The sequence below is a fragment of the Macaca mulatta genome, chromosome 15 (genome assembly GCF_049350105.2).
Source record: "Macaca mulatta isolate MMU2019108-1 chromosome 15, T2T-MMU8v2.0, whole genome shotgun sequence".
NCBI classification, from domain to species: domain Eukaryota; kingdom Metazoa; phylum Chordata; class Mammalia; order Primates; family Cercopithecidae; genus Macaca; species Macaca mulatta.
This window is the reverse complement of record NC_133420.1, coordinates 93,152,883-93,171,993: the sequence shown is the minus strand read 5'-3', so window position 1 is coordinate 93,171,993 and position 19,111 is coordinate 93,152,883. Positions and strand designations below refer to the sequence as shown.

At 40.3% G+C, this 19,111-nt stretch overlaps 1 protein-coding gene across 1 annotated transcript in view; it reads left to right on the top strand.

Moving 5' to 3' along the window:
* Window positions 1-14,374: 14,374 nt before the first annotated feature.
* The window catches only part of IL33 (interleukin 33), an 82,775-nt gene continuing 78,038 nt past the window's right edge, over window positions 14,375-19,111 (top strand). The window contains exon 1 of the mRNA XM_077966114.1: window positions 14,375-14,514. The gene's annotated coding sequence lies outside the window, so the exon portion shown is untranslated. The remainder of the gene's footprint in view (window positions 14,515-19,111) is intronic.

Genomic DNA, 19,111 nt, shown 5'->3' with positions numbered 1-19,111 from the left:
CTTCTCGAGGAGTATCTTTGTGGCATTCTCTGTATTTCTTGAATTTGAAAGTTGGCCTGCCCTACTGGATTGGGGAAGTTCTCCTGGATGATATCCTAAAGAGTGTTTTCCAACTTGGTTCCATTTTCCCCCTCACTTTCAGGCACCCCAACCAGACGTAGATTTGGTCTTTTTACATAATCCCATACTTCTTGCAGGCTTTGTTCATTTCTTTTTCTTCTTTTTTCTTTAGATTTCTCTTCTCGCTTCATTTCATTCATTTGATCCTCAATCGCTGATACTCTTTCTTCCAGTTGATAGAGTCGGTTACTGAAGCTTATGCATTTGTCACGTATTTCTCGTGTCATGGTTTTCATCTCTGTCAGTTTGTTTATGGCCTTCTCTGCATTAATTATTCTAGTTATCAATTCTTCCACTCTTTTTTCAAGATTTTTAGTTTCTTTGCGCTGGGTACGTAATTCCTCCTTTAGCTCTGAGAAGTTTGATGGACTGAAGCCTTCTCTTTTCTCGTCAAACTCACTCTCCGTCCAGCTTTGATCCGTTGCTGGCGATGAGCTGTGTTCCTTTGCAGGGGGAGATGTGCTCTTATTTTTTGAATTTCCAGCTTTTCTGCCCTGCTTTTTCCCCATCTTTGTGGTTTTATCTGCCTCTGGTCTTTGGTGATGGTGACATACTGATGGGGTTTTGGTGTGGGTGTCCTCCTGTTTGTTAGTTTTCCTTCTAACAGTCAGGACCCTCAGCTGTAGGTCTGTTGGAGATTGCTTGAGGTCCACTCCAGACTCTGTTTGCCTGGGTATCAGCAGCAGAGGCTGCAGAAGATAGAATATTGCTGAACAGCGAGTATACCTGTCTGATTCTTGCTTTGGAAGCTTGCTCTCAGGGGTGTACTCCACCGTGTGAGGTGTGGGGTGTCAGTCTGCCCCTAGTGGGGGATGTCTCCCAGTTAGGCTACTCAGGGGTCAGGGACCCACTTGAGCAGGCAGGCAGTCTGTTCTCAGATCTCAACCTCCGTGTTGGGAGATCCACTGCTCTCTTCAAAGCTGTCAGACAGAGTTGTTTGTGTCTGCAGAGGTTTCTGCTGTTTTGTTGTTGTTGCTGTTGTTTAGCTGTGCCCTGTCCCCAGAGGTGGAGTCTACAGAGACAGGCAAACCTCCTTGAGCTGCTGTGAGCTCCACCCAGTTCGAGCTTCCCAGTGGCTTTGTTTACCTACTTAAGCCTCAGCAATGGCGGGCGCCCCTCCCCCAGCCTCGCTGCTGCTTTTCCGTTAGCTCGCAGACTGCTGTGCTAGCAATGAGGGAGGCTCTGTGGGCGTGGGACCCTCCCGGCCAGGTATGAGATATAATCTCCTGGCGTGCCCGTTTGCTAAGACTCTTGGTAAAGCACAGTATTGGGGTGGGAGTTACCCGATTTTCCAGTTGTTGTGTGTCTCAGTTCCCCTGGCTAGGAAAAGGGATTCCCTTCCCCCTTGCGCTTCCCAGGTGAAGCGATGCCTCGCCCTGCTTCAGCTCTGGCTGGTCAAGCTGCAGCAGCTGACCAGCACCGATTGTCCGGCACTCCCTAGTGAGATGAACCCAGTACCTCAGTTGAAAATGCAGAAATCACCCATCTTCTGTGTCGCTCGCGCTGGGAGCTGGAGCCTGGAGGTGTTCCTATTCGGCCATCTTGCTCCACCTCAATATTTTATTCAATTGTGTAAGCTGCATTCTTCACTCAACATGTTTCTACGTTAATCAAGTTTTTATGACTCCCTTATATTCCACATTATGGATGTAACATAATTCATTTATCCAATTCTCTATTAATAGAGAATAGTGCTTACTATGAGTTCTAGACATCTTATATATACAAACCAGTTTATTGTTCACAATCCTATGAAGTAGGTACTATTATTACCCACATTTTGTATATAGGGAAATTAAGGCACAGAGAACTTAAGCAACTTGCCCAAGGTCAGATACTTTATACGTGGTAGAGGTAGGCTCCAGAGTCTGCTTTTGATGATTATGCAATATGATTTCTCTGAAACTGGGATTAAATTGATTTGTGAGCAAGGATAAGTAGGAAGGTTACATTTTGCTGAGACCTTGTGTTAAATATGGCTAAGAGTACATGTTCTAAGTCAGGTTGTCTGGCTTCAAATCCCACCTTTGCTACTTATCAACCCTGTAGCTTTGGGTTATTTGATTTACTTCTATATCTCACTTTTCTTATCTGTGAAACAGGGTTAATAACAGTGCCTACTTTAGATAATGCTATTAGGGCCAATTATTAAATACTTAAGCCTTCAAATAAATGATAACTTTTATTAAAACACCTTGATTCACCATGGGGCAATTTTCCTGAATTGTAGAATGACTCCCACAAAAAAGCAAAACAAAACAAAACAAACAAAAAAAAAAAACCCTGCCTTTTTAAAACTTACTTGGCCTTCCAAATCCAGTCTTAGGAGATAAGAGAACTAGCCCTAACTAGTAATACTGACAAACAGAAAGAAACATATCTGCAAATCAGTGGTGCTATATTACATATAGTGGGGAGGAAATGGTTCCATAATATACAAAAAGGTATCTGAACTGAAGTCACTATCCTTAAAGTTGAGTCTTTGACATTGTCCATTTCCTCCTGATGTCAAGAGGGCTGGCTCAGGGTCCAGAGAAATCTAGACAATGGTGGAGTGGAAATGACAAGGCAGCTTTCCCAAGACAGAAAAGCATGTGGAAAAGTAAGCATTAACTCTTTTTCCCCACTAGCTTTTAAATTTGTTAATTTTTGGCATCCTTAAAGTCTCACTTCCCTAGAGCACGGCCTTAATTACCCTGCCTTAGCTGTGATTCAATAATAAGGAAGAGTTTTCAAGTGCATGCAATGGGCTAGCACCTACACTTAACATTTATTATCTCTTTAACTCACAGCAACCCAGTGAGGTGGAAGGAGCCAATGTATGCCAGAGGTTTTTGTGTGTGCAATTTTTTTGTTTTGTTTTGTTTTTAGAGACAAGTCTCTCTATGTTGACCATGCTGGCACTCCTCCTACCTTAGCCTCCCAAGTAGCTAGGACTACAGCTGCATGCCACTACACCCAGCAACAAAAGGTTTGAAATGACATGCCCAAGTTTACTAAGGTAACAAATGACAGAGCCAGAGTGAATCCAGGAAGCCCACACACTTAATGGTACAGTTTTACATGGCACAGCTTCTCTGTGTGGTAATGGTCAACCAGTTAGAAATGTTAAAGATGGAAGGAGCCTTAGGAGTTCCCTAATCCAAAATTTCTCAAACGCAATATATATCCCTTTCTGGTATAAGAGGTGACTTTAAGGGGTGTAGAAATAAACATTTTAAAAGTAATATGTATGTTTTTATATTAACGTATAGTAGAAAATATAGCTAACATATCAAAACTGTGATTTCAGTCACATGTATTAATGTGTAAAGTGTTGGTATATCATAAGTGTTGTGTAAGTGTTTGCTACGATGACCTAGATCATTACGATGAGACTAATTTCTTAAGAGTCAATCTTGAAAATAATAATAGTAAAAGCAGTACATAGAAATAGCAAAAGTCATAAAATAGATTCTTAAGTTACTAAAGTTTGAAAATACTAAACTCTTCCAACTTCTTTGTAACAGCACAAGCTTTGAAATACTGTTCAGAATTGTTAGGTTGAGCCATATTAAATTGCCATTTGTATAGCTTCAGTGTGTTGACTGGAAATGCTGTTTGGCTCAACCTATTATTCAAGGCTCTTTCTATGCTTATTAACTGTGAGAACATGGGCAAGTTATTTAACCAGGCAATAAAGAGGGTCCAGCTCTTTGTCTATATTGGCTATTATTGCTCCTTTTGCTTCTCTTGCTAAATGTCTCTGCTCTCAGGCCTGGTCCTGCACTACCTATCATCTCCTGCTCTGGGTGGGCTCAGAGAAAGCCCCATTGTGGCCCTTTCCACTGACCACAGGCATGGCCATGGAGGCTTTCACTGCCTTTCTCAAGATCAGAATAATTAGTGGTTGCTTCTTCAGGTGTCTCCTAGCCACCCCACGCTGAGGGTGCTATGAGCAACTGGGGGATGATTTTTATCATTCATGAAAACCTTGATTCAGTGTTGGCGAAGCTAACTCTTCCACTCCCTGATAAGGTTTGTTTTCCCTTTATCAACTCACAGTATAAGCTTCCATCCCAATCCTCTGTACTCTCATTCGGTTGAGATTACCCTTATAAAAACATAGATGAAATCCGTCATCCTATCATATGACAATTTCTGCCCTGAAACACACAGAAAATTAACCATGTGCCCTCATTTAAAACAAAACAGCTCCAAACTCAGACTGCTAAAGCTGGTGTATTCTACCTATAAGGAGATGCAGAAAGTAAAAGGTATTTTTCATTGTTGTGTGACCTTCTTATATTGGTTAAGAACTTGACTGAAATTGATATCTGTAAGTATCCTGCCACTTGGACCTTTCTCTATTAGTCTTGGAGTGACATGAAAAGAATATTATTTCAATTATTGCTGGGGTAGGCTTCAGTGAGGCAATAAATCACATGCACAGGAAGGTATTTTCCTTTGTGAAGAACAAGAATGTGAGTTACCAGGCTGGGTGCAGTGACTCACGCCTGTTATCCCGACACTTTGGGAGGCCGAGGCGGGCGGATCATGAGGTCAGGAGATCGAGACCATCCTGGCTAGCTCGGTGAAACCATCTCTCTACTAAAAATACAAAAAAAAAAAAAAAAATTAGCCGGGCATGGTGGCGGGCAACTGTAGTTCCAGCTACTCGGGAGGCTGAGGCAGAAGAATGGCGTGAACCCAGGAGGCGGAGCTTGCAGTGAGTGGAGATCGCGCCACTGCACTCCAGCCTGGGCAATAGAACGAGACTCCGTCTCAAAAAAGAAAAAAAAAAAAAAAAAGAATGTGAGTTACCAGATCAAAACTGACTTGGAAGGCAGAATTTTAACACATTCTTTTTTGTAAACTAAGTGAGAAAGGCACATTTGGAAAGTGATCACATGCTGTTAATGAGCAACTTAATCAGTTTTGTTCTGAGTTTGAGGGTAATTAACTGTTAAGAAATCATGGTTCAAAACAATAGAACTTCAACACACAACATGAACATGTTCCAAGACGGTCACGAATGTGCATATTTGTGAACACAGAAATGTTTAGGCAGATGCCTGACCTTCTCTCAAATCATAGATCCCACTGAGAGTCTCCTGTTTTCTGTGCATATTCTCAAGCCACAGGTGTTAACTCCCTTTCAACTTCTACTAAAGTTTTCCTGTCCTCTGATAGCTATTTTTCACATGTGAAAACTCGTTTCCATCTTTCACAAATGTAGTATGCTACAATGAGTGGAATTCAGCAAAGGCAAGATGAGACACAGCTGAGTGGTCAGCTAGGCATGCTCTTTGTCAAAATAACTCCAGTTTTAAAATACCTGTGATTCAGGATCACTTGAGGCCAGGAATGAGCTAATATGATTCAAGCAGCCTTACAATCTGTTCAACAAATATTTTGGCATTACAAAAAGAACCTTTTCAAATTTATTTTTTAGTTTCCTTGGCAAAGGGGTTAACCAAAAGGATTTTCTGTAGGTGGAAAAGGATTGAGAAAACTAAGTAATTTGATCCATTGAACCTATTGTGACAGAAATGCAGTGGTTTCGCATGGACCTAAATAGGTCTTGGGCAACATAGCAAGACCTCGTCTCTGCAAAATAAAAATTGAGGCTGGGTGCAGTGGCTCACGACTGTAATCCCAGCACTCTGGGAGGCCAAGGCAAGTGGATCACGAGGTCAGGAGATAGAGACCATCCTGGCTAACATGGTGAAACCCCGTCTCTACTAAAAAATACAAAAAATTAGCTGGGCGTGGTGGCGGGTGCCTGTAGTCCCAGCTACTCGGGAGGCTGAGGCAGGAGAATGGCGTGAACCCAGGAGGTGGAACTTGCGGTGAGCCGAGATCATGCCACTGCACTCCAGCCTGGGAGACAGAGCGAGACTCCATCTCAAAAAAAAAAAAAAAAAAGAAAAAGAAAAAGAAAAATTGAAAAATGAGCCAGGCATCATGACATGTTTCTGTGGTCTTAGCTATTTGGGAGGCTGAGGCAGGAGGACTGCTGCTTCAAACCCAGGCAGTTGAGCCTGCAGTGAGCCATGATTGCACCACTGCACTCCAGCCTAGGCAACAGACTGAGAGCCTGACTCCAAAAAACTAAAGAAAATATATGTAAATAAGTGAAACAATAAATATAAAATACTCAAACACACGTGATGGGAAGGTGTGATCTCAAACACACATGATGGGAAGGTGTGATCACTTGCAGAAGAGTTATCATTGAAAAAGTTAAATTCATAAAAACTAAGCGTCTACTGTAGCAAAAATTACGTATCAAGTGAGAACGTAATTGTTTAAAAGTGCCTGAGACAGGTGCAGCGGCACACACCTGTATTACTAGCTACTTGGAGAGCTGAGATGGGAAGACTACTTGGGCCCAGAAGGTGGAGACTACCCTGGGCAAGATAGCTGGATCCTATCTCTAAAAGGAAATAAAAGTGGCTGAAAGAAAAAAAAAACTTGCTGAACATCCTTGTGAACATCCTTGTGTTCCAGTGCCCCAACTGCAATCCATACTATAGAACTGTTCAGAGCCTAGAAGCTGCTGGACTCAGAGGGTAGAGATGAGCCATAGGCGAAAACTGACCAGAGCTGCTAGAAGAAATAGACAACAATTTGACCTAATAACAAGGGCAATTAAAGACATATAAATATAGCAAAATCAAAATATATTGGGGGGCTAACAAGCCATTATTTGTAAACCTCCCTTCCCACCCAAGTCACCTCCTTTATGTGTGGTAGGATGTCCCCAGTCTAAGATTTAATCTATGTTCAACCTTCCAGGTTCTGTTTTAAACAGGTATAACCCTAGCTTTGGGATTTCAGTAAAGACTAACCCTTTTCTCACCATGGACTTTCAAAAGCCTGGTTTTAAACTCAGAGCTAAGCAACTCCTTTCTGCCTAGACAGTATCTGCCTTTCCTTTTCTAGGGCAATAAACCTCAGCCTCAAAGTCTAATCTTCCTGTCAGAGGGGTTATGAGAAGAATCCATTATCAAGAAAAGAAAATACTTCAAGTGGCATTTTGACATGATACTAGGACACAAAAAATGATTATACCCAATTCCCAGATATACCTCCTCAAATTTGCATTCTCTGGGACCTAGGGATACCTCCTTTAAAGATGCATCAGGAGGGAACATGTCAGAGCTCAACGCTCTTCCTTTCCTTAGTCAAGTGCATGAGACTCCACATTCCTTCTGATTGTATGAACTCAGGGACTGTGCATCATGTTTATTTGTGTCCTCTCTGCTTTAAGCAGCACAGTGCACATTGCAGTTGTTTAGATCCATATAGAACCACTGCATTTCTGCCACAATAGGTTCAAAAGATCTGATTACTTAGTTTTCTCAATCCTTGTCCACCCACAGAAGATCCTTTTGGTTAACCACTTTGCCAAGAAAACTAAAAAATAAACTTGAAAAGGTTCTTTTTGTAATACCAAAATATTTGTTGAACAGATTGTAAGGCCACTTGAATCACATTAGCTCACTAAAACATCTATCGCAAAGTCACAGTCTTAATGTTACTGGATTCTTAGAATTCTTATTCTCCTCTAACCCCACAGAAACAAAAATTGCTAAAAGTTCAATCTATCTTTAAAGAAAAGTATTCAAATTTGTAACGTCTGTGGATAACTAGGAGGCAAAAAAGTTGAAAACTGAAACCCTGTATCATATATCACTAGTAGGTCTTACCTCTCATTGTTTCTTGACATAAAGCAATTATTGGATAATTCAGCTTGGTAGAGAGGCTGAACTGTGATATTTGGGGTGTCATAAAAGGCAGTATTTGCAAGATCAAGTGGGAGACATAATACACACAGTAAAAAATACCCAGGGATGGGAACTAGACTACAGGCTAGATAAACCTAACCCACGGATAACTGAAGTTCTAGAATGAGAAATAAAAACAGATAGAGACAAGGTAATAATACTAAACTATTAGAAGACAATTTTCCTGAAATTAAGAAAAATTTAAATCTGCAGTTTGAAGTATTCAAGTATGTATAGGAATGCTGAAAAAAAAAAAGCCTGATAAAATTTCTAAACCTTTAGGATAAATTTTAAAACTTCCAGACAGAAAGAATCTACGCTATTATATTAATAAAGATGCTTTGTGGTGGCAAGTATCAGAAACATCAAAGTGACTTTAAAAATAAGGAAACTGTATATATGCATATCTCATGTACACACACGTGCACACATATCTCATATACACACAAAGCCCAGGGTAAAACCACTCTAGAGTTAGTTAATTCAGTGGCCTAACTGCATTAGTAAAGAAAGATCAGAGTTAGTTAATTCAGTGGCCTAACTGCATTAGTAAAGAAAGATCAGGTTTTTCAAATGGAAGAACATACCATGCTCATGGATAGGAAGAATCAATATTGTGAAAATGGCCATACTGCCCAAGGTAATTTATAGATTCAATGCCATCCCCATCAAGCTACCAATGAGTTTCTTCACAGAATTGGAAAAAACTGCTTTAAAGTTCATATGGAACCAAAAAAGAGCCCGCATCTCCAAAACAATCCTAAGTCAAAAGAACAAAGCTGGAGGCATCACACTACCTGACTTCAAACTATACTACAAGGCTACAGTAACCAAAACAGCATGGTATTGGTACCAAAACAGAGATATAGACCAATGGAACAGAACAGAGTCCTCAGAAATAATACCACACATCTACAGCCATTTGATCTTTGACAAACCTGAGAGAAACAAGAAATGGGGAAAGGATTCCCTATTTAATAAATGGTGCTGGGAAAATTGGCTAGCCATAAGTAGAAAGCTGAAACTGGATCCTTTCCTTACTCCTTATACGAAAATTAATTCAAGATGGATTAGAGACTTAAATGTTAGACCTAATACCATAAAAATCCTAGAGGAAAACCTAGGTAGTACCATTCAGGACATAGGCATGGGCAAAGACTTCATGTCTAAAACACCAAAAGCAACGGCAGCAAAAGCCAAAATTGACAAATGGGATCTCATTAAATTAAAGAGCTTCTGCACAGCAAAAGAAACTACCATCAGAGTGAACAGGCAACCTACAGAATGGGAGAAAATTTTTGCAATCTACTCATCTGACAAAGGGCTAATATCCAGAACCTACAAAGAACTCAAACAAATTTACAAGAAAAAAACAAACAACCCCATCAAAAAGTGGGCAAAGGATATGAACAGACATTTCTCAAAAGAAGACATTCATACAGCCAACAGACACATGAAAAAATGCTCATCATCACTGGCCATCAGAGAAATGCAAATCAAAACCACAATGAGATACCATCTCACACCAGTTAGAATGGCGATCATTAAAAAGTCAGGAAACAACAGGTGCTGGAGAGGATGTGGAGAAATAGGAACACTTTTACACTGTTGGTGGGATTGTAAACTAGTTCAACCATTATGGAAAACAGTATGGCGATTCCTCAAGGATCTAGAACTAGATGTACCATATGACCCAGCCATCCCATTACTGGGTATATACCCAAAGGATTATAAATTATGCTGCTATAAAGACACATGCACACGTATGTTTATTGCAGCACTATTCACAATAGCAAAGACTTGGAATCAACCCAAATGTCCATCAGTGACAGATTGGATTAAGAAAATGTGGCACATATACACCATGGAATACTATGCAGCCATAAAAAAGGATGAGTTTGAGTCCTTTGTAGGGACTTGGATGCAGCTGGAATCCATCATTCTTAGCAAACTATCACAAGAACAGAAAACCAAACACCGCATGTTCTCACTCATAGGTGGGAACTGAACAATGAGATCACTCGGACTCAGGAAGGGGAACATCACACACCGGGGCCTATCATGGGGAGGGGGGAGGGGGGAGGGATTGCATTGGGAGTTATACCTGATGTAAATGACGAGTTGATGGGTGCAGCACAGCAACATGGCACAAGTATACATATGTAACAAACCTGCACGTTATGCACATGTACCCTACAACTTAAAGTATAATAATAATAAATAAATTTAAAAAAAAAATCTGATATTTGAAAAGCATAAATAAGTAAATGAATTACAAAATAAAAAATTAGATTTTATCAAAAAAAAAAAAAAAAAAAAAGAAAGATCAGGTTTTTTCCAAACTAATAAATCTGCCTTTATCCTCACACTACCTTCTTTCATGGCAAAAGTTATAGCATCACAATTTCCAAAAGCAGCAAATGAATTGTCTCTCCTCCTGTCTTAGTGGCAGTAGTTGTTGATTACATATCCAAGATCCACCATCCTCTTCTTCACTAAAAGAACCTTGATTTTGTGCCCAGCTAAACACACTTTCTAAGACTTCCTTTTGGTCAAGGGTGACCATGTGATATAATTTTGGACTATAAAATGTAAGCAGAAGTTTGTGTGATGGTTAATTTTATGTGTCAACTTGACTGGACCATGGGGTCCTCAGATGCTTGTTTAAACATTATTCCGAGTATATCTTCAAGGGTGTTTATGGATGAGATTAACATTTTAATCTGTAAAGCAGATTGCTTTCCATAATGTAGTTGGGCCTTATTCTATCAGGCCTAAATAGAACAAAAAGTCTGACTCTTCCCTGAGTAAGAGAGAATTTTCCGCCAGACAGCCTTTGGACTTCATCAGAAATATCAGCTCTTCTGACTGATGACCTTTAAAAGGGGACATCAGCTATCCTTGAGTCTCCAGTCTGCAACCCACCCTGCAGATTGGACTTGCCAGCTTTCATAATACTGTGAACCATTCCTTATTTATATTTATTCATCATATATATGTACACACACATACACACATATATATGTAAATACATATATGTATAATATTCCATATATATATTCTGTTTCTCTGAAGAACCCTGACCAATCTAATATATTTTGCTAAATGGTTTCTGGGAAACCATAAGCCTTCTTGATATGAAAGGACAGTAGCATGTGGTATAGACATTATCCTACCTATTTTTCCTTCTTGCTTTGAAGTGATGACTGGAGCTAGAACTGCAGCAGCCGTCTTGCAACTATGAGGGAAAGGTCAAAGAAACTGCAGATATATATACCCTGGTATCAGAAATGCAACATCAGCAACTGCCTGCCTCTGGGCTTTTTTGCTATATGAGAAAACTATTCCCCAATTTTTAAAGGTCATTTTTGTTTTATGTTATTTTGATTTGAAAACTTTCCTAATTGATAGAGTAGTGATCTCAAATGCTACAAAACTTTTCTAAAAAATATTTCTTAATAGACTTTCCTTGATGTATCATTGACTAGAGCACAGTCACATGCTCACTTCTAAGCTAATTAGAAGTAAATGACCTTTCCATGATTGACTTAAACAAATCAAAATCCACAATTCCAGAACAGGAAATGGGATAAATACCATGGAGAATGGGATAATACCTGAGAAAATCAGTGCTGATGTTAGGAAGCCAGTAGATGTTGAGTGGGTAACCAAGAGTGTCTGCCACACTTATAAAAGAAAAAGAATCAGATTGGCCTCAAACTTCCCAAATATATGCTAAAATCTAAAAACTAATTAGGTTATTTCTATAAGCTACCTCCAAAAATGAGCTGAAACCCAAAAATTCACTCTCTAGCCCAGTCAGGAGAAAAATATATATATTTGCAGAAACTCAGGAATTCAGAAAACATTAATCACATACTTCATGTGAGAAAAACACTGCTAAACTACAAATGTTAGAACAGAGACTTCAAAATGGGGAGAGGAGAAGTAGTAAGCATACATCTGTCTCTATATGTAGAAAAATATAAGCGAATAGTGGCAGAGTGACCAAGAAATTATAATTTTAATTATAAATAAGGATTTTTGAAACAAAAACTACATACTGCAAGAAAAAATATAAAAACCTTTGGGTCTTAGAGTAATAAATATTTCAATACTTGGATCTTAAAATACAATTTTAAAAAACTCCAGGATTTGATAGTAGTGGGTGGAAAACAGATTATGGGAAATAAAAGCATTCCAACAACAAATTAATTAGTTACAGTTTCTTTTCTTTTCTGTGGCTTGTTTTCTTTTCTTTACAGCTGGCTTTCATTTCCTTTCAAATTTAAAAGAGTGTATTTAACATTCCATGTTAAGGCAATGTGATAACCATGAAGTCTTTGCGTGAGAAAGGAAAGAGGTAGGTTAATTTATAATGAAAGTTGATAGTGTAGAGGAAATCCCCAGCATCCTTCAACCATTTACAACATTTTACAAAACAATGCAGGTAAGGGAAAAGCTTTCACCCATAACGAGGAAAAACGGTTCTAACTGCCTGCATTACAGCAGCCTATGATGTGACTCAAGCCTCGTAATTCACATTTTTTTGAAGGCTCACAATAATTTAGAGTTCCAACAGCTTTGATTTTGAATTACTTATTTTTACAATAACACAAATAAAACTTGATATAATAAATGCATATATCCTTAGAATTAACAATATATATTTTATATGACCATGATTTGTACAAAAATTATATTTGCTGCAGAAAACATTAAAATATAAAACAGTAAAGATTTTTAAAACCACAAACTCTGATCCTAATCCAATAAAATCGGAAATATATCATATAAAAATGAAGTGACCAAGATGGCAGAATAGAAGGTAAACCACTCACATCTCCCTACAAGAATTCTGCATCCATCTATGGTAAAAAGTCACTCTGCAGGAGCCTCAGGATTGAGGTAAGAGTTTGCGAAACCCTAGTGAAGTCCAAGACGTCAGAGGATCACTTGCAGAGGGAAGACCTACACATAGGTGGCTGATCCACCAAGCTTGTTCCTGGGTTCAAGCCAGAAAATGACCCAGTCTCCCAAGGGGTTTGGTTTCATCCCTACTTGGCCTTGATCCTGCAACCAAAGCCATCTGCCAAGGAGTCAAGAACAAATTGTGCACACTAGTAGAAAGGCTCATCTACCCACTGACAGTCGTGTTGGCAGTCAATCTGAACATTGCTGTCTGGTTCTGCTCCAGCCCCCTCAGGTGAGGTACCAGCTCAGAGCTGCTCACACAAGGACCCAGAGGGAGACTTGTCCATAACTTGTCGCTCAGTAGTCTGAGCCTCTCAGACAGGCTAGAGCTCATAAACCTCTGTTCCACAACAGATACCAAGGAGGCCCAGTCTCAGCTCTGGCATCTCATACTGCAACCAAGGAACTATTCCATCTGTACAGAAACTTGCAAGGAGAATGTGCCTCTTTGAGCCAATGAGACAGGGCTCTCCAGCTTCTGCCCCACAGCAGATGTCAAGGGGGCCCCATCTCAGCTCCAGTCCATCCTGCTGCAGTTGGGGAACTATTACATCTATGCTGAGACCTGCTTGGAGATGTATACCTGTTTGAACCAATGAGAAGGGCTCTTCAGCTTCTGTCCCACAGCAGATCCTGATGGGCCCCAGTAACCGCTCTGACTCCTCCTGCTGCATAGAACTATCCCATCTATCCAGAGACCTACTATAAGATGCATACCCATATAAACCATTGGGATAGGCATGCCAGTATCTGTCTCACAGCAGGTCCCTTGGAGGTCCAGCCTCAGCTTTGGCTTTTACTGCTGCAAAGAACTACTGCTGGGTGATACATACATGTCTGAGCCAACAAGATAGGCCCATCAGCTTCCTTCCCATAACAGATCCTGATGAGAGAAGAGAGATAGACCCTCTCACATTGTTTTATATTGTTTTATACTCAGAAAAGAAAAGAAAAGCAAAACAAAAGGCAGGTAGCCCGGCACCTAGGAACCAGACCCAAAACCAAGAAACCAGACCCGAAACCAGGTCTGGGCCTGCCTGACCTAAGCCTGGTAGTTAAAGATCAACCCCTGACCTAACCGGTTATGTTATCTATAGATTTCAGATATTGTATAGAAAAGACATTGTGAAACTTCCTGGTCTGTTCTGTTTCACTCTGAATTACCAGTGCATACAGCGCCTGTCACATACCCCTTGCTTGCTCAGTCAATCACGACCCTCTCAAGCAGACCCCCTTAGAGTTGTGAGTCCTTAAAAGGGACAGGAATTGCCCACTTGGGGAACTCAGCTCTTGAGACAGGAGTCTTGCCCGATGCTCCTGGCCGAATAAACCACTTCCTTCTTTAACTTGGTGTCTGAGGAGTTTTGTCTGCAGTCCTTCCTGCTACATTTCTTTGTTCCCTGACTGGGAAGCAAGGTGATTGGCGGATGGTTGAGGCAGCTCCTTAGGTGGCTTTCTGTCCTGTGGAACATCCCTGTGGGGACCGACCAGTCTGAGCGACGCGGATCCTGAGAGCGCGCCTGGGTAGGCATTTGCTGCTGTGGGACGCCTCGACAGAGCAGTGTGTGGCAGGCCCCCATGGAGGATCAACACAGTGGCTGAACACTGGGAAGGAACTGGTACTTGAAGTCTGGACATCTGAAACTTGGTAAGACTAGTCTTTGGAACTTGCCTACTCCGTTTGAGTGGAAGCGTGGCCTGATCACCCATGGCGTGCCTTTATCGGCACTTTGGTTTGGTTTTGGTTTTGACTTGGTTTGAATTGCTTGGCAGGACCGGTCTTGGGAACTTGCCCACTCCATTTGAGTGGAAGCGTGGCCTGATCACCCAGGGCATGCCTTTATCAGCACTTTGGTTTTGACTTGGTTTGAATTGCTTGACAGAAGACTTGTCTTGGGAACTTGCCTACTCCATTTGAGTGGAAGCGTGGCCTGATCACCCACAGTGTGCCTGTACTGGCACTATGGTTTTTGTTTTTGACTTGACTTGGATTGCTTGATACTTTGGTTTTGGTTTTGACCTGGCTTGGATTTCTGAATACTCTGATTTTGGTTTTGATTTTGGTTTGGTGTAAACTGCAAAAGTGTGTGTGTGTCCTTTTAACCTATTCTTTGTTTTGTGATGTGTGTGTGGTGTTAGCATGAGCATGGTGTTTTGTCTTGAAAAAGCATGGGTCAGGCACAAATAAGCCCACCCTACTAGGAACTATGTTGAAAAATTTCAAGAAAGGATTTAAGGGAGACTATGGAGTACTGTGACACCAGGAAAACTTAAAACTTTGTGTAAAGTAGACTGGCCAGCATTAGAGGTAGGTTGGCCATCAGAAGGAAGCCTGGACAGGTCCCTTGTTTCAAAGGTATGGCACAAGGTAACCTGTAAAGCCAGGGCACCCAGACCAGTTTCCATACATAGACGCTTGGTTACAGCTGGTTTTAGATCTCTCCACAGTAGCTGAGAGAACTGCAGCATAAGCGAGAAGAGAGAGGGAAAGAGACAGAGGTAAAAGGAAAGTCAAAGAGAGAGGGACAAAGTCAAAGAGAGACAGACAACGTCAAAGAGAGAAAGAGAAAGAGATATATACAAGTAGTTAAGAAAAAAAACAGTGTACCCTATTCCTTTAAAAGCCATCTGTACCAATTCCAAATTAACTTAGACAAAATAAGGTCTTATTAATAGCAAAGGATAATTAAAATCCCAAACTTACAAGGTTTTCAACAAAAGTAAAGTTTGCTAAAAGTTAACAGTGTAACATGTATTATACTAACTTCTATTCTTGTGGCCTTAGACAGTCTAGCCCACAGACATAAAAGAAGTTCGCTTTAGAAAAGAATGGTTATCATCTTCAAAAAAAAGGAAAAAAAGGCGGGGCAGGGGCAGAATTTATGTAAAAAGAGTATTATATGGTAAATTCTTGTCCTGAAATAAATTAACTGGTTGTTTAAAGAAAAAATTATTTGTAATAAGTTAGAAAGTTAAAGTATGTCAAAGAATTGTCTGCAAAAGTCGTGAAAGAGAAAAATGTTATAAAAAAACTTTATGCAAGAAATGTTCTATAATTTAAAAGTAACTAGGCCTCCTTAATATAAAACTAAAAAAAAACCAAACAAACAAAAAAACAATAGTTTATGTGTAAGGTATATAAGGAAAGTAAAATATACCTTTGGTAAAAGAATTATAAGGAGGCATAGAATATAAATTTTTACCTACATTAAAAGGTTAAAAATATGTGTATATTATTTTAAAGGTTTAATCAAGTTTTAAAATGTTAATTGGAAAGAAAATTCTGTGTTTCTGTGTGTAAACGTTGGCTAAAGTTAAACAGGTATCATCCAGTTTTTCTGTAAACTGGACATTAAAATAAAAGCAAAGTAGGCTTTTCTTAAAGCACCAACCTGCTCTTTAGCAAAAATTATAAAAGGTTAAAAAGAGTCTATAAAATCTTACCTTATGGTCAAACATTAAAAATTGGATAAATACGTCTACAAGATTTTATTAAAATTAAGTTTAACATTAAAACACACTAATATAAAGGTAAAATTTAGCTTATCCGGTATAAAATCATACAAAAAGCATTGCTTAAATATAAAATGGTACTTGGTTTTCTTTGGTTTAAAAACTAATTAAAATAGGTGCTAAAAGAAATTACTCAGTAAAAAGGCACTAAGGACTATAAAGTCCACTGCGAAGATTCCCACATTTAAAACAAAAGGTCCATTTCTTAAAAATTATATACTTGGTTTATCTTCCACTTTCCTTTCCCTCAAAAACTAAAAGTCTTTTAGCACATGTACCACCCCTAGAATTTCCAGTAAACTAGCACCAGCCTGAAGATCATGCTCTCATCAAAGGGTGGAAAGAAGAAAAACTCGAGCCAGCCTGGTAAGGACCCTACCTTGTGCTGCTAACCACCAAGACTGCTGCTCGTACAGCAAAAAAGGAGGGACTCATCACATCCGAGTCAAGAAAGCGCCATCCCCTACAGAGTTGTGGGCCATAGTCCTAGGGGAAAACCCTACCAAACTAAAGCTAAGAAAAATGTAACTCTTTTCATCTATTCTATTACTCTATCTTCTTTCCTTGTTCTATTGCTAACCATCTAGTTATTAACATATCAAGTCAATTTCACCTCAAACTATTGCATTTAATGCTTGCCTTGTTATACCCTGTGGAGACTTGCCTAGTCAAAGACAGCTTTCTACTTCAGAAAAGTAATTCTGTCCCTCCTGACGCTCCTCAGACTAGGCATTAGTAAACTAGGACCATTTAATCTGGGGAGATTTTGATAAAGACCCCAGTGCCAACCAACAGTCTTGCCCCCAATATAGAGCTTTTATGCTGTAGTTGGTCCAACATTCTGTGGACCTCTAAAGAGCAAGGATGGACTGCCCCAACCAGTTTTTGTAATTTCCTAAAATCATACATTCATTTTACTAGAAGATCATAGAAGTTAAAGACTTAAAACCAACTTTAGAAATTAAGACAGGATACCAAGATGCAAATGCCTGGTTAAAATGGATCAAATATTCCATCTGCACGTTAAACAAAAGCAATTGTTATGCTTGTGCACATGGCAGGCCAGAGGCCCAAATTGTCCCCCTTCCACTAAGGTGGTCCTCCAGTCGACCAGGCATAGGCTGCATGGTAGCTCTTTTCCAGAATTCTACAGCCTGGAGTAATAAGTCATGCCAAGCTCTCTTTGCTATATCACAAAGTCTGGCACCCTGCGGGTCAGTCCCTCGAGGGCCATCCAGCTTCTGTCTCCCAATACTAAGTTCACTTCATGTCTCTCACAACAGGAAGGAAACTTAGCATTCCTTGGAGACCTGAAGGGATGCAATGAGCTTAAGAATTTTCAAGAGCTTATCAATCAGTCAGCCCTTGTTCATCCCTGAGCGAATGTGTGGTGGTATTGTGGTGGACCTTTACTGGGCACTCTGCCCAGTAACTAGAGTGGCACTTGTGCATTAGTCCACTTGGCTATCCCTTTCACCCTGGCATTTCATCAACCAGAGAGAATGTATAACCCTAAAAATTGATAGAGCTAGACTGGATCTTCAAGTAAATATCATGGTTTGAGAAAAAGTTTATAAACGCTCTCCTGAGCCAGTATTTCAAACTTTCTATGATGAACTGAATGTGCCAGTACCAGAAATTCCAGGAAAAACAAGAAATTTGTTTTTGCAATTAGCCGAGCATATAGCCCAGTCTCTCAATGTCACTTCATGTTATGTATCAGCACAAGTGTACTATATGAATCATTATCAATCTATTGCACAGGAAGACATAAGTAGCAAAAATAAGAGTGAGAACTCCCACTAATAAAATGTGAGAGTCTCAAAGCGGGGAAATGAGAGAAGAGAGACAGACCCTCTCATATTGTTTTATACTCAGAAAAGAAAAGAAAAGCAAAACAAAAGACAGGTAGCCCGGTCCTAAGAACCAGATCTGAAACCAAGGAACCAGACCTGAAACCAGGCCTGGGCCTGCCTGACCTAAGCCTGGTGGTTAAAGATCGACCCCTGACCTAACTAGTTATGTTATCTATAGATTCCAGATATTGTATAGAAAAGACATTGTGAAACTTCCCAGTCTGTTCTGTTTCACTCTGACCACCGGCACATGCAGCCCGTCATGTACCCCTTGCTTGCTCAATCGATTATGACCCTCTCATGTGGACCCCCTTAGAGTTGTGAGCCCTTAAAAGGGACAGGAATTGCTCACCTGGGGAGCTCGGCTCTTGAGACAGGAGTCTTGCCCGATGCTCCTGGCCAAATAAACCACTTCCTTCTTTAACTCGGTGTCTGAGGAGTTTTGTCTGCGGCTCATTCTGCTACACTGAGAGGGCCCAGTTTCAACTCCAGCCTCCCTTGCTGCAGTTGGGGACCCATCCCACATGTGCAGAAACCTGCTGAGAGTCATGCACAGGTGAGATGGGTCCCCAAGTGGGGATAGCCATCCATCTTGGCCACCAGGACAGTCTTCTGGATTCAGGTCCCTGGCCAGCATTCCCACACAGCCCAAGTACCCTTCTTGGGTCTTCCCCGATCCATCTGGGCTGGAAAGCTGTGCCAATCTCATAGCCCTCACAAGACTTGCAGCAAGCCTGTACTTAGAGCATCTTCTAGTGCTGAGACAGCTACAGAGGTCAGAAGCCCAGGGAACACAATAGTCAGACTGTATAGAATCCCTACAAGGATAGACATAAACAAAGCTGGACTACAAAGACTAAAATATTAAATAAATAC